Consider the following 26,442-nt stretch of genomic DNA (forward strand, 5'->3'; position numbering starts at 1 on the left):
CTTGATTTTGTGGCTGATAATGAAGCTGAGCTCTTGGAGTTTGTTGAGAACTTGCTTAACTCCTGTAGGGACAGACTTGAAAGTACTCCAATGAGCCAATGCGGCAAAGGAGGATTGATATGAACCCATTGTATTCTGAGGTGAATACTGTAGTACAGAAGTACTTCCTGAAGATCCTGGAAGCTAACACAAGGGAATACCTTGTACTAGTAGATGCAATCCTGGAGCTAAACCAAAGATATTTGTGATGACAAGGACAGAACACAATGTGAAAATGTGTACCCTTCAGGGGCACAGCAGCCAGCCATTCAATGGACACAGTGTACAAATAATTTGAGGTGATGTTACCATGTGGACCTTTCCTGTTCAGATCCCTGAGGAACCTGTCGTTTTGGGAAGGGATATGGATATAGTTGATTGGGGTACTCGCTTGAGGGAGAAACTTCTTAATCCTGGTAGGCTGTCAGTTGTAAACTATTCTGATTTCTCAGAATTGGTCTGTATGAATGATGAGGTGAGATGAAGAGATCGGAGATAAAGAGGCAGCTGTCAGAGGTAACTGACATAGTTGACAGAGACCATGGAAATAGATAATGCCAACTAAGAGAAGTGTCCAAGGAAGCAGGAGCATAATTTGGATAAGAATCAACCTAATAGGTCCTGAATGATGTTGGATCTCGTAAATGATGGCGTAAAGCTCTCTCTGACCATGAATGACTTCTCTATACCTTCACTGCTCAATTTTGATTGCAGAGGGGAAATCATGTGGCAGAGCAGGGGTTCTCCGTGCACTGGCAGGAGCTGGTGCACAACAGCAGCTTCAGTTCGGTGAATAAAAGGGTACTACTTTTGTCTCCTGTGTGATTTTCTTTCTCTGTTTTTCAATCCCCGGGATAACTATACCCTTGAATTGTTACCTCCACGTGCACACAGAGCGTTTATGAATATCATGTTTTTACATAAAGCATCTGTTGTGATCTTCAACAACAGTAAACTTTGAGCTGCTTTTAAAGCATGTTAAAGCCGCTTCTCTATTCCAGATGCCATAATAATCACTGCATTTGAATGAAAGTCAGCAGTTGAGGAAAACCTGAGGAAAAAGGTAAGAAATTATTTTCACTTATATTTGAATTTTATTCAGAATATATGTATATATTCAATAAAGTAATGTAATATTTATTCTTTATTAATATCTGTCACATGAAATAATTTTAAATTGTTTATTTTGACTAATAACTGTATAAAACGTATATTTATATACTCACGTGGTGTTTGTCTTGATAAGTCTTGGAGGCAAAGTAAGAGCCCAAAATGTAACTCCTGACTAGGAAATAGCAGACAGTGATCCAACCCTGTGGCAGGAATGGGTAGCACCACATAGATGTCTGCACTCTGATTCCACTTGTCCTAGTCTCATGATCATACTGCAAAATCTCTAGGGGTGGGGTCCATCTCCTTGTTTCTTCAGAATGTGATCTAAATGGGATCAGCTCGAGCAGTAGTTGCAGGAAGTTGAAGCAAACATATCTTTTTCAATAGCAATTTTTTTTTTTTACATGTGTTTATTTTCTCCCATCTATGATATTCTGGGCCACTTGCACTAGACAATGGGGGGAAAAAAAGCAGGCAGGGACAATCGTGCCATTGTTGCAGTGTATGCAGCCTTTAAGAGAAGCTGAAATGAGACTCTGCCATTTTCTCTTCTGGTTTTCCCACTGGGAGATACCCCATTTCCACTTGTTATGAGAAAATTCAGTGAAGTGTTTCACTCCTATATTTGTAATGGGGGTCTGATTGCAGTCTATTCATGAATAACTTAATATTTGTAAGAATGCTATTTATAAACATTACAGCTAGAAAACATTATTAAACTAATTACTATCATTGATGACAGAGTGGGACAAGGCTTGCTTCAGAGTTGCATGTGATTGTCTCTCAATCAAATCTTTCGGTGTTTACAAAGGGTAAAAGGCTGCTCTAAATTATTCATGTGATTCTTAATCCATTCATGCCCTGTCTGTGTTGGCCTTGTATCAACTTTAACAAGAGCTTCCAGCTGTTGCTGTTTCAGTTATAGATAATCGCTCACTCTGCCAAAGTGAAAATTGAATTCTACTGAACTGTGCGCTGCGGCTTCCTGGGAGCTCATGCCAGTTACAATAGAAATATGTGAGTCGCACAAAAAAAATGGAAGTATCAAAAATATTATTGTGCAGCTCGCGATAAATTTCCGCTCATGTTGCCTTGGACAATGACCTATGTTACTCGAAGGAGCAAATTGCGTACACAATTGAACAGGTTCGTTGGGAATCTAATTGTCCTGATCCTTGCTTGTACTAAAATATAAATTTCTAATTACCTGACATTCAGATCCGTTTTAATAATGAGCATATAGAATATAGTATATTTTTGTCAGGTAATTTGTTTGATCAGATCATCCCTGGGTTTACTTCTCATAGTTATCATAGTGTTTCAGTAGCCTCATATTTTCAAATTATTTTCATGCGTAATGTATAAAATTATGATACTTGTTTACTCATTATTATTCAATTATTATCCAAGGGCATTTAGGGATGGGCAATAAATGCTGGCCTAGCCAGTTACGCACACATAAGTACATAAGAACTAGGAGCAGGAGTAGGCAATTCAGCCCCTCGAGCCTGCTCTGCCATTCAATACGATCATGGCTGATCTCATCTCGGCCTCAACTCCACTTTTCTGCCCATTCTCCATAACCCTTCAACCCATTACTAATTAAAAATCTGTCTATCTCCTCCTTAAATTTACTCAATGTCCCGGCATCCACCGCAATCTGGGGGTAGTGAATTCCATAGACTCACGACCCTTTGATAGAAGTAATTTCTCCTCATCTCTGTTTTAAATCTGCTGCCCCTTATCCTAAAACTATGACCTGTCGTTCTAAATTGCCGCACAAGAGGAAACATCATCTCTATGTCTACTTTGTCAATCCCCTCAATTATCTTATATACCTCAATTAGATCTCCTCTCATTCTTCTAAACTCTAAAGAGTAAAGGCCTAATCTGCTCAATCCTCTCTTCATAAGACAAATGCCTCATCTCTGGAATCAATCCAGTGAACCTCCTCTGAACTGCCTCCAGTGCAACTACATCCCTCCTCAAGTAAGGGGACCAAAATACTCCAGGTGTCGTCTCACTAATGCTTTGTACAGTTGCAGCAACACTTCCCTACTTTTATACTCTATTCCTTTAGCAATAAATGTCAAAATTCCATTTACCTTTCTTATTACCTACTGTACCTGCATACTAGTTTTCAGCGATTCATGCATGAGGACATCCAGCTCCCTCTGCACCGAAGCACTCTGAAGTTTCTCGCCATTTAGAAAATAATTTGCCTTTCTATTCTTCTGACCAAAATGGATAATCTCACACTTATCCACGTTAAACTCCATCGGCCAAATTTTTGCCAATTCACCTAACCTATCCATATTCATTTGTAAATTTCTTTTTTCTTTATTGCAACTAACTATCCCATCTGTTTTAGTGATATCTGCAAATTTGGCTGTCGTACCTTCTATCCCTGCATCCTAGTCGTTAATATAGATTGTAAATAGTTGGGGCCCCGAGGACCAAACCCTGTGACACCCCACTAGTTACATCTTGCCAACCAGAAAAGGACCCATTTATCCCGACTCTCTGTTTTCTGTTGGTTAGCCAATCCTCTATCCAAGCTAATAAATTGCCCCTAACCCCATGTGATCTTACCTAGTGTGCTAACTTTTTGTGCAGCACCTTATCAAATGCCTTCTGGAAGTCCAGATATACTACATCTACAGGATCCCCATTATCCATTTTGCTTGTTACAGCTTCGAAGAACTCTAGCAAATTAGTAAAACACGATTTACCCTTCATAAAACCATGCTGACTCTGATGGATTGCGTTTTGACTTTCTAAATGTCCTGTTATTACTTCCTTAATAATGGATTCTAACAATTTCCCAACGACAGATTTTGAACTAACTGGTCTATAGTTTCCTACTTTCTGCCTCCCTCCCTTTTTGAATAAGGGCGTTATATTAGCTTTTTTCCAATCCACTGGAACCTTTCCCGCATCCAGGAGAGTTTGGAATATTTTAACCAATGGATCTACTATCTCCACTGCCACTTCCTTTAAGACCTTAGGATGTGGGCCATCAGGTCCTGGGAACTTGTCTGCCTTCAATTCCAATAGTTTGCTCAGTACTTTTTCCCTAGTAATGATGATTTTTCTAAGTTCCTCCCTTTCTGTAACCTCTGCATTTCCTGTTACTATTGGGATGGCACTAGTGTCCTCCACTGTGAAAACTGAGGCAAAATACTGATTTAGTGTCTCCACCATTTCTGTGTTCCCCTCTATTAACTCCCCTGTCTCATCCTCCAAAGGACCAACATTCACTTTAGCCCATGAATGAATTAAAAAAAAATTGGGCACGGTGCACTACTCTTAGTCACCTCACAAGACTTACAGTAGCAAAAAGTTATTCAGAAGATCTTCCCTTATTCCATAATAGGTTTCACGTCTTGATGCACATGCTAGGAATGGTATCATCATTGACCTCAAGAATTAAATCTGTCCTTCGGTTTCAATGACAGCACAGAGTGAACGATGCTGCTGCAACACTAATTAGATAACTTAAAAATCCAGAGGATAGTTAAGTAGATTGTGGCAGTAATAAGAATAATTTAAGACTGCCTCACACACTTGTCTGATTTGCCAAAGGCCTTGCTGTGCATGTTCTAGCCTGATTAGAAGTCTTAAATTTCAGACTGATAATTTGACTTCAGCTCCCAGCATGAATAATATATTTAACTACGGTGCAAGCCAGCTAAATAATATGGAGCTTTTTTTTTTAGAAGTTTAGTCATTTTAATATTGAACAGTTTCCTCAGCACATTTAATTGAAGATGAACCCCTCACATGCTCAGTTTTTGATCTCAGTTGGAGCAAAAATGAGGACGCACGACTGTTAGGGCTGAGTATATCCTCAGAGAGAGAAGGAAGTCACACCATCCTGAGTGCTCAATCTGCAAGCCTCTAATGCCAATTAAAAAGTTACAGCTCCCAAATGTCTTGGTGGTGGAATATTGGCCAGTGGGAAAGTCCATAAAAGAGACTGAGAAAAATAAATATGACTGAAAAATTATTATAGTCTCTGATAAGTTCCTTAATTATTAGTCAGAAGTACTATTTTTCCATTCAAATACCTTAACAAGCCAAAGCTCAGAGTGCATTAACCCATCAAGTACAGGAAGATAGATGAGGTAAATCAAAACATGCTGATGAGGCCATATCAAAATTTGGTTTCAAAAACTTGTAACTATATGAGGAAAGGAAGACTAAAGTAGTAAAGGAACTCCAGGGTTTTGAGTTTGTGGGAGCCAATGCGTTAGAACAAGAATTTATATTTTACTGATGACGAACCAAGTTAAAAGGTTAAAGGCTCTATTGGAGGACAATAACAGCAATAATATGGGAACATATCCCCAGGTGCTTCACAGAAGGGTAATCAGACAAAAAACTGACACAGAGACAACAAAGGAGATATTAGATAGGATGATGGAAAGATTGGGTCAAAAGAGGTATGGAGGAGGCTCTTAAAAGAGGAGAGATACGTGGAGAGGCTGGCAGATTCAGACAAACCTTGAGTACTATTTGAGCACAACCAGACAGTTCAGAAAAATGATACAATGTTGATTGGATGGCAGATGAGGGTATGAAGTCAGAAGATAGACTGAAGAAAGTTGAGCTGTTCAGTTTTGAAGGTTTGCAATTGAGATGTAAAAGGCCAATTTAGGACCGGTGTCAGGAAAATTATCATCCATGTGGTGACAGTGGAAATTTACCCTGATGTGTCAACACTGCACGGTTGGTTCAATGTCTTTGTCGTGATGTAATACATAGTATGGGATGCCACTGCTGTATGTGGTTTTGCTGATATTATCCTCCTGGTAGCATCCTATTATTTGACAGGCAAAAAGCAACAAAAAGAGTTTGCTCAGTTTCAACAACATACAAGCTCATCCAAAGAAACAACAAAGAATTGGATCGTGAGAATTTAGCTCACATAGCTAAAAAAGCATTACCATAACCCAGGCAACTACATTATAGTAAGCTACGGGGCCCAGAACCCAACATGATATAAGTAAAGTATCAGCGTTAGTTCAGTGGTAGCACTCTTGCACTGAGTCAGAAGGTTTTGAGTTTAAATTCCACTCCAGGAACTTGAGTACCTTGGTTGACACTTCAGTGTAGTAATGAGAGAGTGTTACATCATCAGAAGTGCTATCTTTTGGATGGAACCAGGAACTGAAACCCCATTTTCCTCACAAGTGCATGTAAATGCTTCCATGGTGCTATTTTGAAGAAGGGCAGGGGTGTTCTCCCTGGAATCCTGGCCAATATTTAGTCCCTTAACCAACATCACAAAAAAACCCAGATTCTTTGGTCATTATCCTCAGTTTAGGTTCTGCCAGGGCCACTGAGCGCCAGACCTCATTACAGCCTTGGTCCAAACATGGACAAAAGAGCTGAATTCCAGAGGTGAGGTGAGAGTGACCGCCCTTGACATCAAGGCAGTATTTGACCGAGTGTGGCATCAAGGAGCCCTAGCCAAACGGAAGTCAATCGGAATCAGGGAGAAAACTCTCCAATGGTTGGAATCATACCGAGCACAAAGGAAGATGATTGTGGTTGCTGGAAGACCAGCATATTGCTGCAGGAGTTCCTCAGGGTAGTGTCCTCGGTTCACCCATCTTCAGCTGCTTCATCAATGACCTTTTCTCCATCATAAGGTCAGAAGTGGGGATGTTCACCGATGATTGCACAGTGCTCAGTACCATTTGTGACTCCTCAGATACTGAAGCAGTCCATGTACATATGCAGCAAGACCTGGATAACATCCAGGCTTGGGCTGATAAGTGGGAAGTAACATTTGTGCCACACAAGTGCCAGGCAATGCTCATCTCCAACTAGAGAGAATCTAATCATCTCCCCTTGACATTCAACTGTATTACCATCGCTGAATCCCCCACCCTCAACATCCTGGAGTTACCATTGACAAGAAACTTAACTGGACTAGCTAATTAAATACTGTGGCTATAAGTGCAGGTCAGAGGTTGGGAATTCTATGGTGAATCAAGCAACTCCTGACTCCCCAAAGCTTGTCCAGCATTTACAAGGCACAAGTCAGAAGCATGATGGAATACTCTCCACTTGACTGGATGGGTGCAGCTCCAACAACACTCAAGAAGTTCGACACCATCCAGGACAAAGCAGTTCGCTTGATTGGCACCCCATCACGACATTAAACATTCACCCCCTCCACCACCGGTACACAATGGCAGGGGTGTGTACCATATACAAGATGCACTGCAGCAACTCCTTTGAAAGCATCTTCCAAACCCATAACCTCTACCACCTAGAAAGACAAGGACAGCAGACGTAGAGGAACACCACCACCAGCAAGTTCCCCTCAAAGCCACACACCATTCTGATTTGGAACTATATCGCCATTCCTTCACTGTCATTGGGTCAAAAGCCTGGAGCTCCCTCCCTAACAGTACTGTGCGTCTATCTACACCACATGGATTGTAGCAGTTCTTGAAGGCAACTCACCACCAGCTTGTCAAGGGCAATCAGGGATGGGCAACAAATGCTGGTCTTGCTAGCAGCAATGCTGACATCTCATGAATGAATTAAAAAAATTATATCGTGGTTTTCTTCTTTACAACAGTGTTTACATTTTTAAAAGTACCTAATTGGTCCCGAGGTCATGAAAGATACTATAAGGGTAGAAAACATCATTTGTCATATTGTCAAGATCCAATTCTTTGTTTTCCTTTTATCTCTTGGCTGGGGCTGTATGTCTATGAAAAGAACAAACTTCTTTTGTTGCTTCTGTTTTTGTGTAATTCTTTCCCCTGGGCAGTCCCTCCTCACATCAAAATTCTGATTGTGTTATATTCCCACACCAAGTAGTATATCTTCATACTTCTTTCCACACTATTGTATTTGATTTCACATCTGGTTACAATGGAGATATTATAAGCAGCTCAGTTTTTGAAAGGGACTTCCTGCTTTGCATTACGAAACAAGGTCTGTTCAATTGTTTGATGAAATATCTGTGTGAATAATCTATCTGAGAATGAGTTTGAGCTGATGTACTATCCTACTGGAAGTATTGCATTGTTTGAGAAACAAAATGTGTTGAACAGATGAAAAGAACAATTTATTTTATGTTTGTTCGCAGTGATAGACTGTAACACCCTTAAAAAAACTACAATTTCCACCAGTGTTTACTGCTGTTGCTATGCTCTTCAACACAAGTGGTTTTAGCAAAGATGTCGCTATGCTGATGTGTGAGGAAGGAGCTGTAATCAGACGTCATTTTTTGACATGCTTCTTCTCAGGTCAGAAGACTAAGTGCACCAATAATTTCTCAACTCTGGAAGGTTTTAATGAGCTCAGCAGGCCTCACATTTAATTGCCCTTGACAACTGAGTAGCTTACTAGGTCATTTCAGAGGGCAGTTAAGAGTCAACCACATTGCTGTGGGTCAAGAGTTACATGTAGGCCAGATCAGGTAAGGATGGCAGATTTCCTTCTCTAAAGGGCATTATTGAACAGATAGGTTTTTATGATAATCAATGATAGTTTCATGGCACCATTACTGAGACTAGCTTTCAATTCCAGATTTCCAATAATTAATTGAATTTAATTTCCACCAGCTGTCAGGGTGGAATTTGAACCCATGTCCCCAGGACATTAGCCTGGGCTTCTGGATAACTAGTCCAGTGACATTACCACTGCACTACTGTCTCTCCCATTTCAGATACTCAAGAACTAGAACCTGCTCAGGCAGTGGAGAAAGTGAAAGAAGAAAGTGGAGATGAAAAGGTACATTGTCATTTGATCTCAGAGTCACAGCCACCAGCTCAGATATGGATACTGAATATATTTTACAGGATAGGATAGAGGCAGGATATGTACCTGGAGAGATTATTGGATGCAAATATGCAGGAACGAGGGCTGGAGGGAATGGATTGTGAAGTGCTGGCTTGTCAGAGACCAGGTCACACACTAATTCTGCTGTAGAGGATTCAGATTGTCCAGGCTACAGAAGCGGGCTGATGGGTGTACACAAATACTTGGTGCACTGGGAACCCTGTCGGAAAGCCTGCAATCAACGTCAAGAGCCAATGTGGAGTCCAGCACCAACTTGGCACAAGGCTTTGGGCAGAGCTTGGAGCCCATCCTTTCCAACATGGAATGGGTGGTCACCCACATGAGCAGAACTGTGGAACCCACCATGATGCAGCATCTCATGGCTGATGTCTTACCTGCCATTGCAGCAAAAGCAGCTTCCGCCAAAAAGCTGAATGCTGCAGTGGAAGCTTGGACTGCTACCATGCAATTCCAACTTGCTGTCCTGCAATATTAGACTGCAGCCACCATAGCTCGGGATGCCAGTGTTCAACAGGGCTTCCAGGTTATCAGAGCACGAAGATAATCCGTTCTCCAGCAGCTTAGCAGATTGCTAGGGTTGCTGGGGCGTCACTCTGGAACAGTTGCAGTGGCTCCATGGAGTACAGATCTGCTGTCCTCTGTCAAGATGATCACATTCGTGTTCCCTTCCCAGCCACTCCTTGGGTGCCTTTCCTATTACCTATCAGCCGGGAATGTTGCTGTCCAGGCCAAGATTGTTCTGTCTGAACCTGAGCCTTCTAGGTCCATGTCTACTCGAGGTCATCCACCTGCCATCTCCTCAACTGAAGGTCAACAGCATTCCACCAGCCATACTGTAGTCACTGGGGAAGCAACTTGTAGAGCACTAGGGAAGCAAAGGCACACAGAAGAGGAACTGAGGGAATGCACAAGAGTGATTAGTTTATATTTGTATTTATTATGTCATGACTTAATGTATAAATTTGGATTGGAATGTGCATTTGTGTTGTCTTTTACTTTGCTTTGTGGCCAATCAGACAATGTGATGGCCGATGACAGAGAAAAGGTAAGGAATGTGGAACTGTTGGTGAATAGGGAGTTGTGGTTGAGGTTACTGGTATCACTCAGGAATTATTTTATCATGTGGAGCCCAAGCAGGATGAGCTGTCTGCATTATACCCTCCATTGCTTTTGCTGTTCATTCCCTCCTGTTCCTCCACTTCCTCTTGCTCCTCCTCATGCTCCTGCTCCTCAGCTTCTTGCCTGATAGATGTGTGTCAGTGGTGGAGGGAGTGAATGTTTAAGGTGGTGAATGGGGTGCTGACCAAGCGGGATGCTTTTTCCTAGATGGTGTATTGGGGCTGCACTCATCCAGGCAAGTGGAGAATATTCCATAACATTCCTGTCTTGTGCCTTGTAGATGCTGGACAGGCTTTGGGGAGTCAGGAGGTGAGTTAGTCACCACAGAATTCCCAGCTTCTGACCTTCACTTGTTGTCACAGTATTATTATGGCTGGTCGAGATAAGTTTCTGGTCAATGGTGACCCCAGGATGTTGATGGTGGGGGATTCAGTGATGATAATACCATTGAATATCAAGGGGAGATAGTTAGATTCTCTCCTGTTGGAGATGATCACTGCCTGGCACTTGTGTAATGGTTGAGTGGTGATCCTTATGGCACCTTGTTCATGATCCTTGCCAGAACAATGCAGTTCCATTCACAACCAGAATTTAGTTTTTCAGGTTTAGCCAATTATCAGTTCACCTCAGAGGTACTTCCACCATGTTCTGAACCCCCACATAATTCAGTTCTAATGCTGGGTGAGCTGCGTGTGGTCTTCTACATGAATGCAGAAAAAAATATTTTGTTTGTTACATCTTGATCACCTGAGATCATGTCACCTTTGGGATCTTTTGATGGCCATAGAGTTTCCTTCTATACCTGTTTGCTGTGGATATAGTTAATAAAGGCTCAAGATTCCCTTTAATACTCCATAGTATCCCAACCTTCTTTTCTACTGTAATGCTCCTAACCTCCCTTAACTTGTATTTAAATTAATCTTGGTCCACCAATTGGTGATTTTCTTTCCTGTTTGTGGTTCAAAATACAAGGGAACACATCCCAGCTGGAGAAAGATAATCAAATCACATGTGCTGGACTTTCTTGGCAGACTCCTCTGAGGACAATGTGCATATCAGAGCATGGAAAGAATAGGGAAATGTGAAGCTGCAGACATCTCCCAAGCTCAGAAATTGTATCATTCTGCTCTTATCTTTTATTCCCTTTCTCACTCACTCCAAAACAATACTTTTTAGTGGAGCATGTGGTTGAAGAGTGTGTTCTGGAAATAGTATCCTCATATGTGTCCCCTTTCTATCATTGAAGGCCTGGAGGAGCAACCTAGCATCATTGCCAGTGATGCAAAGCAAAGAAACTTCCTATTTTCTTCCTACCAAAGATTGCAAGCACCATCACTATCTTGTGGAGCTTTTAGAGATGGCATCAGTTGAGACAGAGGGCACAGCTGAAGAAATGCATGTGAAGATGGCAGAGGAGTAGCAGGAACCTACAGGTTCTCAGGAACACTACCACCTGGGAAAAGTTCTGTGCTCTGTTATCTTTTCATGCGGAAAATGATGAATGTGTTGCCTCTTGCAAATAAAGGCTTCGCTTTATAAATTTGCATACAAGTGATGAGCTGATATATCATCATTGGTACTTTGGGAATATCTGGTAGTATAAGACTTTAACACAGTCAGAAATTTACTATCCAGATCGAAGGTTATGTCAGAAGTAGTCCACAGGTCAGTGGTCAGAAGATAACACAGATGCATATATAATGGGCTGGATTTTACGCCGGGCGGACAGGAGCTGGCCACCGACGTAAAAGTCGGTGGTGAACCCGCTTCTGCCCAGCCCAGGGTTCTGACCTGCATTTTACTGGTCCCCAGGCTTTAATTGTTCTGAGGCTGGACTTCCACCCGCTTGAGGGAGGAAGTCCAGCCTCATTGAGCTGCCGGGAGTGGTGGCCACTGTTGGGACTGCAGCCCAGCCAAGGACATGGAGCCAGGACTGGAGGTAAGTTTGGTTTGCCTCGCCGGGCAGATCGGTCATGACCCGATGTGGAAAGGGTGGTCATTTGGAGGGAAGGCGGGTCCTGGGGGTGGTTGGGGAAGCCGGAGAGGCCCTGACAATCGGGCACAGGGTGTGCCAAATATTACTGGGTGGCCTTTCACGTACACCGGACGCCCGCTTGTCATGGGTAAAATACCCGTGGAGGCAGGCGAAGGCTCTTAGGTGGCCACTCAAGGGCCTTGATTGGTCTGGGGCGGGCGGCCCATTTCTCACCCGTCCCCCGTGGGGCTGATGTGGAAGAGGGCCGGGAAGGCCTCCCAGAGCCTCCCATTCAATTTTACGCCACCCCCTGCCACGAACCGGCTCGCAGGGATGGCATAAAGTTCCAGCCAATATCGTAGCTCTGGTGGCACCTGCATTTCTTGTCTCTTCGTGACCTTCTTTGTCCAAATCCTGGAGCATTATTGTAAACCTAATGGTATTTATAGGAACAAAGAGTGGTGGGAAGCCTGGCACATACAACAATAGCAAGCAACCCAATAATGAAAATACGAATGAAACTTAATGATAAGCTAAAACTAATCACACTTTTCAATCAATATTCAATAGGGATATAGAGGATTGGAGAAGGGAAAAAAGGAGGCGTATTGCAGATTCAGAGTGCTGAAAACAGCGGAGGCCCAAGAGGAGTATAGAAAGTGTAGGGGAGTACTAAAAAAAGTAATTAGGAGAGCGAAGGGGGGGCATGAAAAATCACTGGCAGACAAGATAAAGGAAAATCCCAAGGTGTTTTCTAAGTATGTTACGGGCAAGAGGATTACCAGGGAATAAGTGGGACCCAATCGGGATCTAAGAGGCAATCTGTGTGTGCAACCGGAGGACATAGGTGAGGTTTTGAACAATTACTTTTCATCTGTGCTCACTATGGAGAGAGACGATTTAGGTGTAGTGATCAGGGAAGGGGATTGTGATGTACTTGATCAAATTAACATTGAAAAGGACGAAGTATTAGCTGTATTAGCGGGCTTAAAGGTGGATAAGTCCTCAGGCCCAGATGAGATGTATCCCAGGCTGCAATGTGAGGCAAGGGAGGAGATAGCAGGGGCTCTGACACAAATTTTCAGATCCTCTCTGGCCACAGGAGACATGCCAGAGGACTGGAGGACAGTGAATATGGTACCATTATTCAAGAAGGGTAGCAGGGATAAACCAGGTAATTATAGGCCTGTGAGCCTAACATTAGTGGTAAGGAAATTATTGGAAAAAATTCTGAGAGACAGAATTAATCTCCACATGGAGAGACAGGGATTGATCAGGGATAGTCAGTATGGCTTTGTCAAGAGGAGATGGTGTCTAATAAATTTGATTGAATTTTTCAAGGAGGTGACTAGATGTGTAGGTGAGGGTAAAGCAGTTGATGTCGTCTACATGGACTTCAGTAAGGCTTTTGATAAGGTCCCGTATGGGAGATTGGTTAAGAAAGTAAGAGTCCATGGGATCCAGGGTAATTTGGTAAATTGGATTCAAAATTGGCTTAGTGGAAGGAAGCAGAGGGTCATGGTAGAGGGTTGTTTTTGCGAATGGAGGTCTGTGACCAGTGGGGTACCGCAGGGATCGGTGCTGGGATGCTTACTGTTTGTAATGTACATTAATGATTTAGATGTGAATATAGGTGGCATGATCAGTAAGTTCGCAGATGACACGAAAATTGGTGGTGTCGTCAACTGTGAGGAGGAAGGCCTTAGATGACAGGATGATATAGATGGGTTGGTAAGATGGGCGGAGCTGTGGCAAATGGAGTTTAATCCTGAGAAGTGTGAGGTGATGCACTTTGGAAGGACTAACAAGGCAAGAGAATATGCAATGGATGGTAGGACCCTTGGGAGTACAGAGGGTCACAGGGACCTTGGGGTGCTTGTCCATCGATCACTGAAGGCAGCAGCACAGGTAGATAAGGTGGTTAGGAAGGCATACGGGATAAACATAGAAAATAGGAGCAGGAGTAGCCCATTCGGCCTTTTGAGCCTGTTCCGCCATTCATTATGATCATGGCTGATCAACCAACGCAGTCGCCTGTTGCTGCTTTCGCCCCATACCCTTTGATCCCTTTAGGCCCAAAAGCTATATCTAACTCCTTCTTGAAAACATACAATGTTTTGGCCTCAATTGCTTTCTGTGGTAGCAAATTCCACAAGCTCACCACTCTCTGGGTGAAGAAATTTCTCCTCATCTCAGTCCTGAAAGGTGTACCCTATATCCTGAGACTATGACCCCTGGTTCTGAACTCCCCCACCATCGGAAACATCCTTCCTGCATCTACCTTGTCAAGTCCTGTTAGAATTTATAGGTTTCTATCAGAGTCCCCCTCACTCTTCTGAACTTCAGCGAATATAATCCTAACCGACTCAATCTCTCCTCATACGTCAGTCCCACCATCCCAGGAATCAGTCTGGTAAATCTTTGCTGCACTCCCTCGATAGCAAGAACATCCTTCCTCAGATAGGGGACCAAAACTGCCCACAATGTTCCAGGTGTTGCCTCACCAGGCCCTGTATAATTGCAGCAAGACATACCTGCTCCTGTACTAGAATCCTCTCGCTATGAAGGCCAACATACCATTTGCCTTTTTTACTGCCTGTTGCACCTGCATGCTTACCTTCAGCGACTGGTGTACGAGAACAACCAGGTCTCACTGCATATTCCCCTCTCTCAGTTTATAGTTGTTCAGATAATAATGTGCCTTCCTGTTTTTGTTACCAAAGTGGATAACCTCACATTTATCCACATTATACTGCATCTGCCATGCATTAGCCCACTCACTCAACTTGTCCAAATCAATCTGAAGCCTCTCTGCATCCTCCTCACAACTCACCCTCCCACCCAGTTTTGTGTCATCTGCAAATTTGGAGATATTACATTTAGTTCCCTCATCTAACTCATTAATGTATATTGTGAATAGCTGGGGTCCTAGCACCAATCTGTGTGGTACCCTACTAGTCACTGCCTGCCATTTGGAAAAAGACCCATTTATCCCTACTCTTTGTTTCCTGTCTGCCAACCAATTTTCTATCCATCGCAATACACTACCCCAATCCCATGCGCTTTAATTTTTCTTGCTAATCTCTTACGTGGGACTTTGCCAAAAGCGTTCTGAAAGTCCAAATAAACCACATCCACTGGCTCCCCCTCATCAACTCTACTAGTTACATCCTCAAAGAATTCTAATAGATTTGTCAAGCATGATTTCCCTTTTGTAAATCCATGCTGACTCTGCCCGATTCTACCACTGTTCTCTAAGTGCTCTGCTATAAAATCTTTGATAATGGACTCTGGAATTTTCCCCACTACCGACGTCAGGCTGACTGGTCTATAATTCCCTGCTTTCTCTCTACCTCCCTTTTTAAATAGTGGGGTTACATTAGCTACCCTCCAATCTGTAGGAACTGTTCCAGAGTCTATAGAATCTTGGAAGATGACCGCCAATGCATCCACTATTTCTAGGGCCACTTCCTTAAGTACTCTGGGATACTTGCCTTTATTAGCCAAGGCACAGAATGTAAGAGCAGGGAGGTTATGATGGAGCTGTATAAAACGCTGGTTAGGCCACAGCTGGAGTACTGTGTACAGTTCTGGTCACTGCATTACAGGAAGGATGTGATTGCAATGGAGAGGGTGCAGAGGAGATTCACCAGGATGTTGCCTGGGCTGGAGCATTTCAGTTATGAAGACAGATTAAATAGGCTGGGGTTGTTTTCCTTGGAGCAGAGAAGGATGAGGGGGGGACCTGATTGAGGTATACAAAATTATGAGGGGCATTGATAGGATAGATAGGAAGAAACTTTTTCCCTTGGCGGAGAGGTCAATAACTAGGGGACATCGATTTAAGGTAAGGGGCAGGAGGTTTAGAGGGGAGTTGAGGAGGAATTTTTTCACCCAGAGGGTGGTTGGAATCTGGAACACACTGCCTGAAGGGGTGGTAGAGGCAGGAACACTCACGACATTCAAGAAATATTTAGATGAGCACTTGAAACACCATAACATACAAGGCTACGGGCCAAGTGCGGGGAAATGGGATTAGTGAGGACGGGTGCTTGATGGTCGGCGCGGGCGCGTTGAGCCGAAGGGCCTGTTTCTGTGCTGTAAAACTCTATGACTCTATAATAGTGAAAACTCCAACAAATATTTAAGAGTCACCGATTAAAGGTCAGGCCAACCAAACAGTTATGAACCCAGCTTATATGAGCAAATGCACAATAGGGAATGGGGCACTGCAAAACATGTGATTTTAGTTGCTGGGGGCATAGTTTCAATAACCAATGACATAGATTTCAAGTAATTGGAATAAGGATTAGAGGGGTGCTGAGGATAATTTCTTTCACTTGGAGTCTAGAACTCACAACCTGAAAGGCTGGTAGAGGCAGAAATCCTCATCACATTAAAAAAAAACTTGGGATATGCACTTAAATGGAAAGGTCCTGGGGAAAATTGATGTACAGAGAGATTTGGGTGTTCAGGTCCATTGTTCCCTGAAGGTGGCAACGCAGGTCAATAGAGTGGTCAAGAAGGCATACGGCATGCTTTCCTTCATCGGACGGGGTATTGAGTACAATGGTTGGCTGGTCATGTTACAGTTGTATAAGACTTTGGTTCGGCCACATTTGGAATACTGCGTGCAGTTCTGGTCGCCATATTACCAAAAGGATGTAGATGCTTTGGAGAGGGTGCAGAGGAGGTTCACCAGGATGTTGCCTGGTATGGAGGGCGCTAGCTATGAAGAGAGGTTGAGTAGATTAGGATTATTTTCATTAGAAAGACGGAGGTTGAGGGGGCACCTGATTGAGGTGTACAAAATCATGAGAGGCAGAGACAGGGTGGATAGCAAGAAGCTTTTTCCCAGAGTGGGGGATTCAATTACTAGGGGTCACGAGTTCAAAGTGAGAGGGGAAAAGTTTAGGGGGGATATGCGTGGAAAGTTCTTTACGCAGAGGGTGGTGGGTGCCTGGAACGCGTTGCCAGCGGAGGTGGTAGACGCGGGCACGATAGCGTCTTTTAAGATGTATCTAGACATCTTGGAGGGCCGAAGGGCCTGTTCCTGTGCTGTAATTTTCTTTGTTCTCTTTGAAGTGCTGTAGCCTACATGGCTACAGACCGAGAGCTGAAAAGTGGGATTAGGCTGGCTAGCTCTTTTTCGACCACAATATACATGATGGGCTGAATGTTCTCCTGCTGCACTGTAAATTTTCTATGTTTTTATGTCAAATACAGCAAGCCACAAATTTGCACGGGAATCAGAGGTGAGACAAAATTTGTGCTGGTCAACAAGGTAGCTATTAAAAATTTCTTCAGCGTGAAATGTGCACCAGCTTCTGTGCTAATTCTGTCAACTGCACTGCCAACTGGTCAATCTCTCCACCATGAGCAGAGCCTCTGAAACATTGCCTTCCTGACTGAACTAGATTTTAACTTTCTTCAGATGCAATACTAAACAACGCCCCCTCCCTCACCCCCTCCCAACTCTGCTTATTCAAGTGGGTGTAAGAGATTCCAGGGCAATATTCAAAAAAGAGCAGGAGAGTTCTCCTTGTATCCTGGACAATATTTATCCCTCAACAAACACCTGGTAGAATGAGTTCCTCCTGGTGGTTGGGACATCTGGGGGTGGAGAGGAAAGGCTGCAAGTGTGTAGTCCTTCTATGCATTTGACAAATCCAATGAAAAGACAGAAGGATAAACTATACTGACTCAGATATCATCTCGATGACTCTTCCTAAGAAGTGCATTGCCTGGTTTAGAACTGAGCCACGCACACAGCTGAGACAGTAAAAGGCGTGCTACAGCTGGCTTCACTGACTGTTGGATAGATACGTACCAAAAACAAATTAGTCATTGTTTCTGCTTTTGATTGTTAAGCTCCTTAAAATGGACATGTTCAGCCAGGCCCAGCCTGTCAACTCAAGTCATCATTTTCCAGACAGCATTCCTATAAATTGGTTAAAGCAGATATTCAGATAATGCCAATTAGAAAATCTAGGCCTCACTGTCTATGGTAAAGAACTGCATGGTAGCTGATACCCATAGATTGCTCAATAATACCCATGTCAAAAACAGGGAGAAAATCAGAGATAAAAGAAAAATATTGATGCTAATTACTGAATCTAATGTTTGCATCATTACCTTAATTTAGCATTTTCAGTAGAGAATTTCTTTTCCAGGCACCTCACTGACCATCTCTTACCTCTGTTGTAATAAGCCCCCAAGGCCTGTCACAGTAATTCTTCACCTCTGTATTGAAGCAACTTACTGCCAAAGGCCAAGGAGCCAATCTCCCGTTGATTAATGATCTCAGAGCCAGAAATACTGCCACGGTCTGAGGGACATCTCGGGTGGGTGGGGCGAGTTGGTGGGTGGCATACGGAAGTCCTGCTCTGCTAAGCACATACCACAGAGAATTGGAGGAGAAAAGCCGAGATCTTGAGGTTAATTTTTATTATAGAAACTCCTGTTGAGTGCACGGATAAACTAAACAAATCTGCTTTAAAATTGAACAGATGGGCACCTTTGGAAGGCTCTCTGGCCACACCTCAGCAACAGAAGAGAATGAAAAAAACTATGATAGCTGTGGCAATGTTGCTCGAATAAAAGCTATCTTTCATACAAAAGGTCACCTAAATATTTTTAAATTGCACAAATGTGGCAATCAAATGTGAGGTTCTGATAGCAGTTTGACGAAACTGAGAGAGAATATAAAGCACTCCTCTCGTCGCCCCACCCTAAATACAGACTAGTAGCTGCAAGTACTGATCCATCAGCAGTTAACGCTGACAGAGAGGATTGAACAAGCTCCGAATTCACTCAACCTGCAGCCAGAACAAAAGGTAAGAGGGGCGCTGTATCTTTGCTTAGTTTCAAAAGGAAAAGTGAAGTTGTCTTCCTCTTATAATTTTCAGGTTAAAAGATATCCTGCATCCGAAAATCCATTAAGGTGGAAATTGCAGTTCGAGGATAAGAGTATCTGACACAGGTTCCACTGAAAGCAGAGTGAAATCCACAATATATTGCCCCAGTCTAATGAATGCAGTCTTTGTTTTAATGGTGGATGAGTTTCATATTTGATCCCTGAAGACAGTTCTGTTGAATCCAGTTTTTGTTCATTCTAAAAATTGCTCACAAAGGGCAATAAACTAAAGCTGTCCAGTCGTTGAGGAATTTTAGAGGTTTGAAAAATACTTGTTATAAGAAATATAAGAATACCCTGGTGTTGTGAGTTATAAATTTTAAGCCGAATTATTTTTTTTCAGATTTTAACAGGCTTGGATTTTTACTTTAAAAAAAAATGTTTTTAAGATTTACTTTTCTTCCATATAATGTTGGCTAATTATAGGTAAGATGGGTGTAGGGACAGAAGGACCTGGGCGTGTATGTACACAAGTCTTCAAAAGTTGCAGGACAAGTTGAGAAGGCAGTTAAAAAGACATAAAGGGTCCTAGGTTTTATAAATAAAGGCAATAAGTACAGAATCAAGGAAATTGTGCTAAACCTTTATACAACACTGGTTAGGCCCATCCTGCAGTATTGTGTTTAATCTGGGCACCATACTTTTGGAAGGATGTTCAGGCATTAGAGAGGGTGCAGAAGAGATTTAAGAAAATGGTAGTAGGAATGAGGGACTTTAGCTATAGAGAAACTGGAGTTGTTTTTCTAAGAGCATAAAAGGTTTACGGAGAGATTTAATCGAGGTGTTCAAAACCGTGAATGGTTTTCATAGAACAAATAAGGAAAAACTGATTTTAGTGGGAGAAGGGGCAGCAACCAAAGGGCAGAGATTTCAAGTAATTGGAAAAAAAAACTGAGGTGACATGAGATTTTTTTTTACGCAGCACATTTGTATGATCTGGAATGTACTGCCTAAAAGGTTGCTGGTAGGACATTCAATAATAACTTTCAAAATGGATTTGGATAAATGGTTAAAGGAATAATTTACAGGGCTATAGGGAAAGAACAATGGAGTGGGACTAATTGGATCGCTCTTTCAAAGAGATGGCACAGACATGATGGGCTGAAAAACCTTCTGTGCTATATCATTCTATGATTGTATGATGTACGATTTTAATTTGAAACTATTTTTACACAGACACCAAAATAATATTTTATATTTCTGGCCTTGTTAAACAGCTGTTAAGAGAAAAGCTTCATCATATCAACTTTTTGATTTTTTTTGTCATGTCTGTTGAAATATATAAGGCCCTGCCCACCAGCCAAAATGTCGGGGGCCAGCCCACCTCCACCAGGCCTGGGAGCCAAGCTATGATTTTACGTGGTCCAGGCCCTTAATTGGCCTCGGGTGGGACTTCTGCCCCTCTGAGGCAGGAAGTCCTGCCTCCAAGAGCTGCCGGCCAATCAGCGGGCTGGCAGCTCTCAGTTCCAGCAGCCAGGGAGGAGAGCAAGAGGGACCCTGGCCCCAGAAAAAAGACAAGTATGTGGAGCCTTGCCGAGGACTATCCGCTGGGCCCCAGTGAGGCAAGTGGGGTGGTCATTTGTGGGAGTGGGTGGAATGTAGTGTAGTGGGGATGGTTGGGCCCTCCGTGGGGCACAGGGTGCCCGATCAGGAGGGCCCTTCCCTCCCAGCCCTCAAGGAGGCCGCCAGGTTTTACTAAGTGGCCTCCTGGGGGTCCTGAGCCGCGCACCCACTGGCGGGAGGAGGCCCTTAAGTGCCATTTAATTGGCCACCTAAGGGCCTTAATTGGGCTGGGGCAGGCAGGCCATTTCTCGCCAACGCCCCTCGTAACATTGCAGCAGGGGCAGGAAGCGAACGGGAATGGCATCCCCCACCTCCCACCCAATTTTAAGACCCCCCCCCGCCTCCAGCTTGCTCCTGCTTGTGAGGTGTAAAATTACAGCCAAGGACTCTTTCCCTCCCTATTAGAAGCTGGGTGTGACATTAGCATGATACTGTTAGGAGGGGTAAAAGTGGGACAAGCATGTGTTAATATGAGACATCAAATGTTTCTGAAGCATTGCCCAATACGTTGTCCTTGTTGAGACAAAAGTTGGAGTATTGTTGGTAACTCATTAAACATAGATATAAAGGATCAACAGAAAGGTTACTTTTCTCATGGCAGCAACTTAAATTTGCATATTACTTTCCAGTGCTCATTACAAGGCAAGGTGTGGACAATGTGCAGAGTCCCCTGCAGCGCTATTAGTAACGTTTACAATGTGTTAAGTATTCATTCCATTAAAGGCGGAGACGGCCCCTTTTCAGTCCGGGGCTACACAGGTGTTGATGACATAGACTGCTCCGAAAAGATTTTGTCTTTTAACCTGAGAACCTGACGAGCTCAGGCTTGTTCGGGTTTGATCCTTTACATGTTTGTGAATGATTATTTCTTGAATATCCCAATCCTTGCACTGTTCAAACAACTTCAAGAAAATGATCCTCACTTTCCTTTTAGTGTTAGAAGTTCTGTTTCCTCCCATTAGCAAACTTCTTTTTTTCAATCTTAGCTAAACAAAACTTTCTATTTTAATAGTTTAGTAGTTTAGGCATTGCTGGCTGTGGCACTAACATGTTGCCCCCCATATTGGTACGAGAGGGAATTGTGACTGCAGTTTTTCACCCAGTAAGTTCTCATTCTTCCCTTTGCCAATGAGAGAAGAAGAAGCAAGATGAAAGCAAAGCTACTGTGGACAATAGGGAAAAAAGAACATGATTTTCATTTTGGCTCTGAGTACTACCCCCATCTTTGGTTCATGGATACCAGGAAACCCCCTCAATTGAGTCCTTAATATGTGATTTGAGTTAGCTGATTTCAGCTGGGATAACTGCCATGCAATTGATCATAACTGTATCAGGATGAAAGGACGAATGGCCAGGGTTCTTGCTCCTGATCACTATTCGGTGACTCCTGCGGTCCACATGTGGATTCCTGATGAGTATAAGATCTGGCTAGGCTGTAATATTTTCCACAATCGAGTAAACTGTTGATACTCACTGTCGACATGAGTCATAAAAGCAAAATACTGCGGATGCTGGAAATCTGAAATAAAAACAAGAAATGCTGGAACCACTCAGCAGGTCTGGCAGCATCTGTGGAAAGAGAAGCAGAGTTAACATTTCGGGTCAGTGACCCTTCTTCGGAACTGACAAATATTAAAAATGTCGACATGAGTCATATCCACCTGGGTGAGGTGGCAGAGAGAAAGGAAGCTGAATAGTGGCGCTGCCTCAATCAACTATACCACCCCCACAGGATATTATTTGTGATCGGAAAGAGATGTAAAGACTGGCGGGGCGTGGGGTGGGGGGGGTGGGGAGATCTATATTAGAAAGAAAGATTAGAATTCAGAATAAATGTTGCATTTGAAACCTGAGAGCCTGGGAGAGCAGCCTTTACGCTGGATTCCTTTAACATTCATCTTTCTCACAAGAGATGAAAATTGACACTTACGCCAGTGTAATTTAAATCCAGATCATTTTAACCCTTTGGGTGCTGCTGATGTGAGATGTTGATTTCAAGAGTACCCTTTCCTTTCGGTTGGCCATGAGACATCTTCTCAAGTGGATGGAACACAAGACGTACCTGAAGAAAGAACATTATCATTTTGACATGGTCCCTTGCACACAGCAAGATCCCACAAACAGCAATGTGATAACTACCAAATAATTTGTTATGTTTTGAGATGTTGACCGAGGGATAAATATCAACGAGGGCACTTGAGAACTCTAATGCTCTTCTTCAAAACAGTGCCATGGGATCTTTTACATCCTTTTGAGAGGGCAGCCAGGTGCTTCAGCCTGAAGATGACACCTTCAACAATACAGCTCCCCCTTGGCACTGCATTGAACTGCCATTCTAAATTTTGTGTACATGTTTCTGGAGTGGGACTTGAACCCACAACCTTTTGACTCCGAGGCGGGGTGCTCTCACTAAGCCACAGCTCAGGGTAGACTTGCTGGCAAATAAACCTTGAAAAGTGCATCAAACTTATGACCAATGTGCCTCCCCACTCACTTGGATGGCCAGAATTAACAAATTTAATCTTTGCAGGCTCCAGTTTTTTTTGTGCATCTCACAATATTTCAAAATGTGGACAATGTCACATTTGAAATTAATCTACTTTTGCATAAATATTTGTGGTCCTTGTGTGTTTGTGTGATCATATGAAGCCAATGAGAAATATTGTGAATTACTTTAACTGTGACCATTTTTTGATGTGAACCACTGGTTGTGTTTGTTCCTCAGACTCGAGCTCTAATTAGCATATGTTGAGACTTGTTTGACTTCAGAAACATTAAATGCACAAAAGGAGATAATAGCTACACTCCCAGGCATAGCCCTCTTATTGATTCTAGCAATCACTGTGATGTTTTGCTAGTGAAAATTAAATACTGTAGATATTCATTGCTGCAGTAGCAGAGCCTATGGAGGAAGTTTTTCATGTTTTAAAGGAGCTGTGGATAAATTTTAATATGGATCTAAGTGTAAAGTAATAGGAAGAAAAAAATGGAAAATTAGTAAATTTTGTACTTAACACTGCACAGCAACAATCAACAAACTAAATCCAAATGCTGAGTTGTATGGCCAAATCAGTAAGTCAGAAGAAGTCACATCATAGTTATCCAGTCGTTTGGTCTGACCAATGCCTAGTACTGTGTACAGCTTTGGTCACTGGGAAGAACAACAAACCCTAGTGCAAGATTTTCACCTCTGATGAGGGCAAGTACAAAAATTTGTGCCACCGGCCAGCTTGCCAGTTTGCGGGCTCCATCCCATCCCGGGCCATTTTCCCAAAGGCGGGATTGGAGTCAGCAAGCCTACATGCCTGCAAGCGATGGGTAGCCATTTAAGAATAGCTAAAGGCCCATTCAGGCCTATTGTCAGAGGCTGACTGGAATTTTTCCGTTGGCCTGTGGGCCCACCGAGGGGTTGTGGATTATGCCAGCTGCCTGAAGGCAGCCTCCTGGTGGCAGACTCGGGGAGGGGGAGGGGCAGCACTCCAGGCAGGCTTTGAGGCCCTGCCCGCCTGCCTGGCTTCAGCTCCACAATAGTGGCCTGGCTGCTGAAGGCATTTTTAAATGTAAAATTTTTAAAAGTTGGAGAGAGGGTGCCACAAACTGGAGGATTCTGGGAAAATCACTGCTGGGTGACTCACACATGCGGAGTTGTGACCCCCATTTGACCTGAAATGAAGGTCCTCCCACTAGAATCAGAGAACTGATTTATGAAGAAAGATCAGAAAAAATTGAACTTTCAGCTTCAAAAGGAAATAAGAGCTCATAAATGTCTATAAGATAAAAACAATGTAGGTAGGGTGGGACCAGCTTTAAAAAGAATCCCTATGCTCATGTTATATAGTAAACTACAACAGTCTCCTTACTCACAAGCTAACCAAACTGCATTTCAACAAAATGCTTTGTTTCTGATTAATTTTGAGTTTATTTCAACATCTTCTTGAAATCGGAATCTGTCTCCTAACTACTTTTGACTCGGCTTTATTGAGGTGAAGTGCAATTAATCATATAACCATAAAGATGGCTGGGTTCTTCCATTCTCAAAAGTAGTTTACTTCAAATCAAATCTATTTAGAAGAACATTAGTGGAAGGTTCTCTGTACCCAAAGGTATTTTCAAACACACTGTTTTTAGCTCCACCTTGGTGAATCCTTGTTCACCGCTTTCCAATTATAAAGCAAAGAAACAAGCGCAAACAGGCTTTCTTAGGTTTAAAGAAGAAAGGTGAAATTTAGTAAACTTAAACTCTAATTCGGTTGACACCTACGGATACACGACGTGCCCATGCTAGCATGCATACATGATATACACATGCAAATAGAGGCAGAAAAGAGCAGAAGGAAAAATAAAGTGGAAAGGTTTGAGGCAATGGCTGAAGAGTTTTTGTTACGGGTCTTTGAGTTCACAGTAGAGTCCTTGATTGTAGGTATATCTTGCTTTTCATTGGGGCCCAGCATTCTTCTTAAACCTTGTTTGCTGTAGCAGACTTTTCTCTCTTGGGGTTCATGTGTCTTCAGTCAGTTTTTGGAGTTCCATGAGAACGAGATGGGAGCAGACAGGAGAGGCTGTGGTGAGCCAGTCTTTTCAATCCAGGAGCAAAACAGCTTTCTGCACGTTCAAATAGTGTCTCTACAATTTAAAACTCCCAAAGTTGGCCAGCAGGGTAGTCACATAACTGACTGGTATAACCACTTCTGACTTTGTGTATTGTGTGTATCAGAGAATGGTCCTTTGTCTACACACACTGTCTGTTAATATGCAGAAATGTCTTTCAAGCCAGGGGCCTGGCAACCCCTCGTCACAGGCCTTCTCTTCTTCCCAGCAACAACTTGAAATTTAATGTCCATGTGGCAAAATTAATGTGCCTCATTCTTGGCCAGTGGGGGCCTGCATGACAGTACTCTAATTTACTTCAGATTTATGCCAGGCTGGATTCGCATCAGTCTGTGTTCACCTGTTCCCTTTTTTAGGACCAATCTGCAAGCTGGTTTGGCCTTGGAGCTGCCTAATATTGTGCTGGCCTTGACCCAGCGAGCTGCGACAGAATGCCCATTCGAGGTGGGCAGGTCAGCAGCAGGGTGCAAATGAGGCCCTGGCCTCAAAATGGCTCAGACATCCCTTCAGTAGCTAACATTGACCTTATGGCTTCTTACCACCAGAGTTAGGTTAATTGAATCCATTATCACCACTCCCCATAATTAGGTAATTTGTTGCTGTGTTTCCTGTTTCCATGCTGGCAGATCTACTGTGGATATGATCTTCTCCATATGCCAGCTATAAGGGAAGTGTAGGAATCAGAGTATACCCCTTTGCCTTAGTGAGATCTATGAAATTAAGGTATTCAATACCGTCAGCAGAGCAGGGCTCTACAAGATTTTGGGAAAAATTGGCTGTCCACCAAAGCTCCTCAGTCTCATTTTCTCCTTCTTTGAAAACATTCACTGCACTGTACCGTTTGATGACTCCACTTTCAACAGTTTCGGAGTGAACAATGGAGTGAAACAGGGTTGTGTCCTCGCCCTCAATCTGTTTGGCATCTTCTTCTCCATGCTCCTGACCTTTGCCTTCCCTGCAGTATGGAAGGAGTCTACTTGCACACTAGGTCAGACAGCAAGCTCGACAATCTAACAAGGCTGAAATAAAAGACAAAAACACATCACGTCCTGATCAGAGAATTCCTCTACGCTGATGATGCTGTGCTCGTCGCTCACACAGAAACTCAGCTACAAAGACTCATGGACCGACTCACCCGTGCCTGTAACTTGTTCTCCTTGACTATAAGCGTCAAGAAAACTGTGGTCATGGGATATCTCTGTCCCTGATCGAGTGAAATAACACCCCACTGGAAATGGTTAGCAAATTCGGCTACCTTGGGTCTACGGTGACAGTCTGT

The 26,442-nt window shown here is 43.1% G+C and overlaps 1 protein-coding gene across 2 annotated transcripts in view; it reads left to right on the plus strand.

Moving 5' to 3' along the window:
• The window catches only part of LOC137381377 (otoancorin-like), a 152,733-nt gene that overhangs the window by 21,062 nt on the left and 105,229 nt on the right, over window positions 1-26,442 (plus strand). Inside the window, exons 2-3 of one of the 2 annotated variants that reach the window (XM_068053869.1) lie at window positions 1,041-1,102; window positions 8,849-8,913. The gene's annotated coding sequence lies outside the window, so the exon portion shown is untranslated. The remainder of the gene's footprint in view (window positions 1-1,040; window positions 1,103-8,848; window positions 8,914-26,442) is intronic. The other variant, XM_068053868.1, reaches the window with a different exon arrangement.

The sequence above is a fragment of the Heterodontus francisci genome, chromosome 22 (assembly GCF_036365525.1).
Source record: "Heterodontus francisci isolate sHetFra1 chromosome 22, sHetFra1.hap1, whole genome shotgun sequence".
NCBI classification, from domain to species: domain Eukaryota; kingdom Metazoa; phylum Chordata; class Chondrichthyes; order Heterodontiformes; family Heterodontidae; genus Heterodontus; species Heterodontus francisci.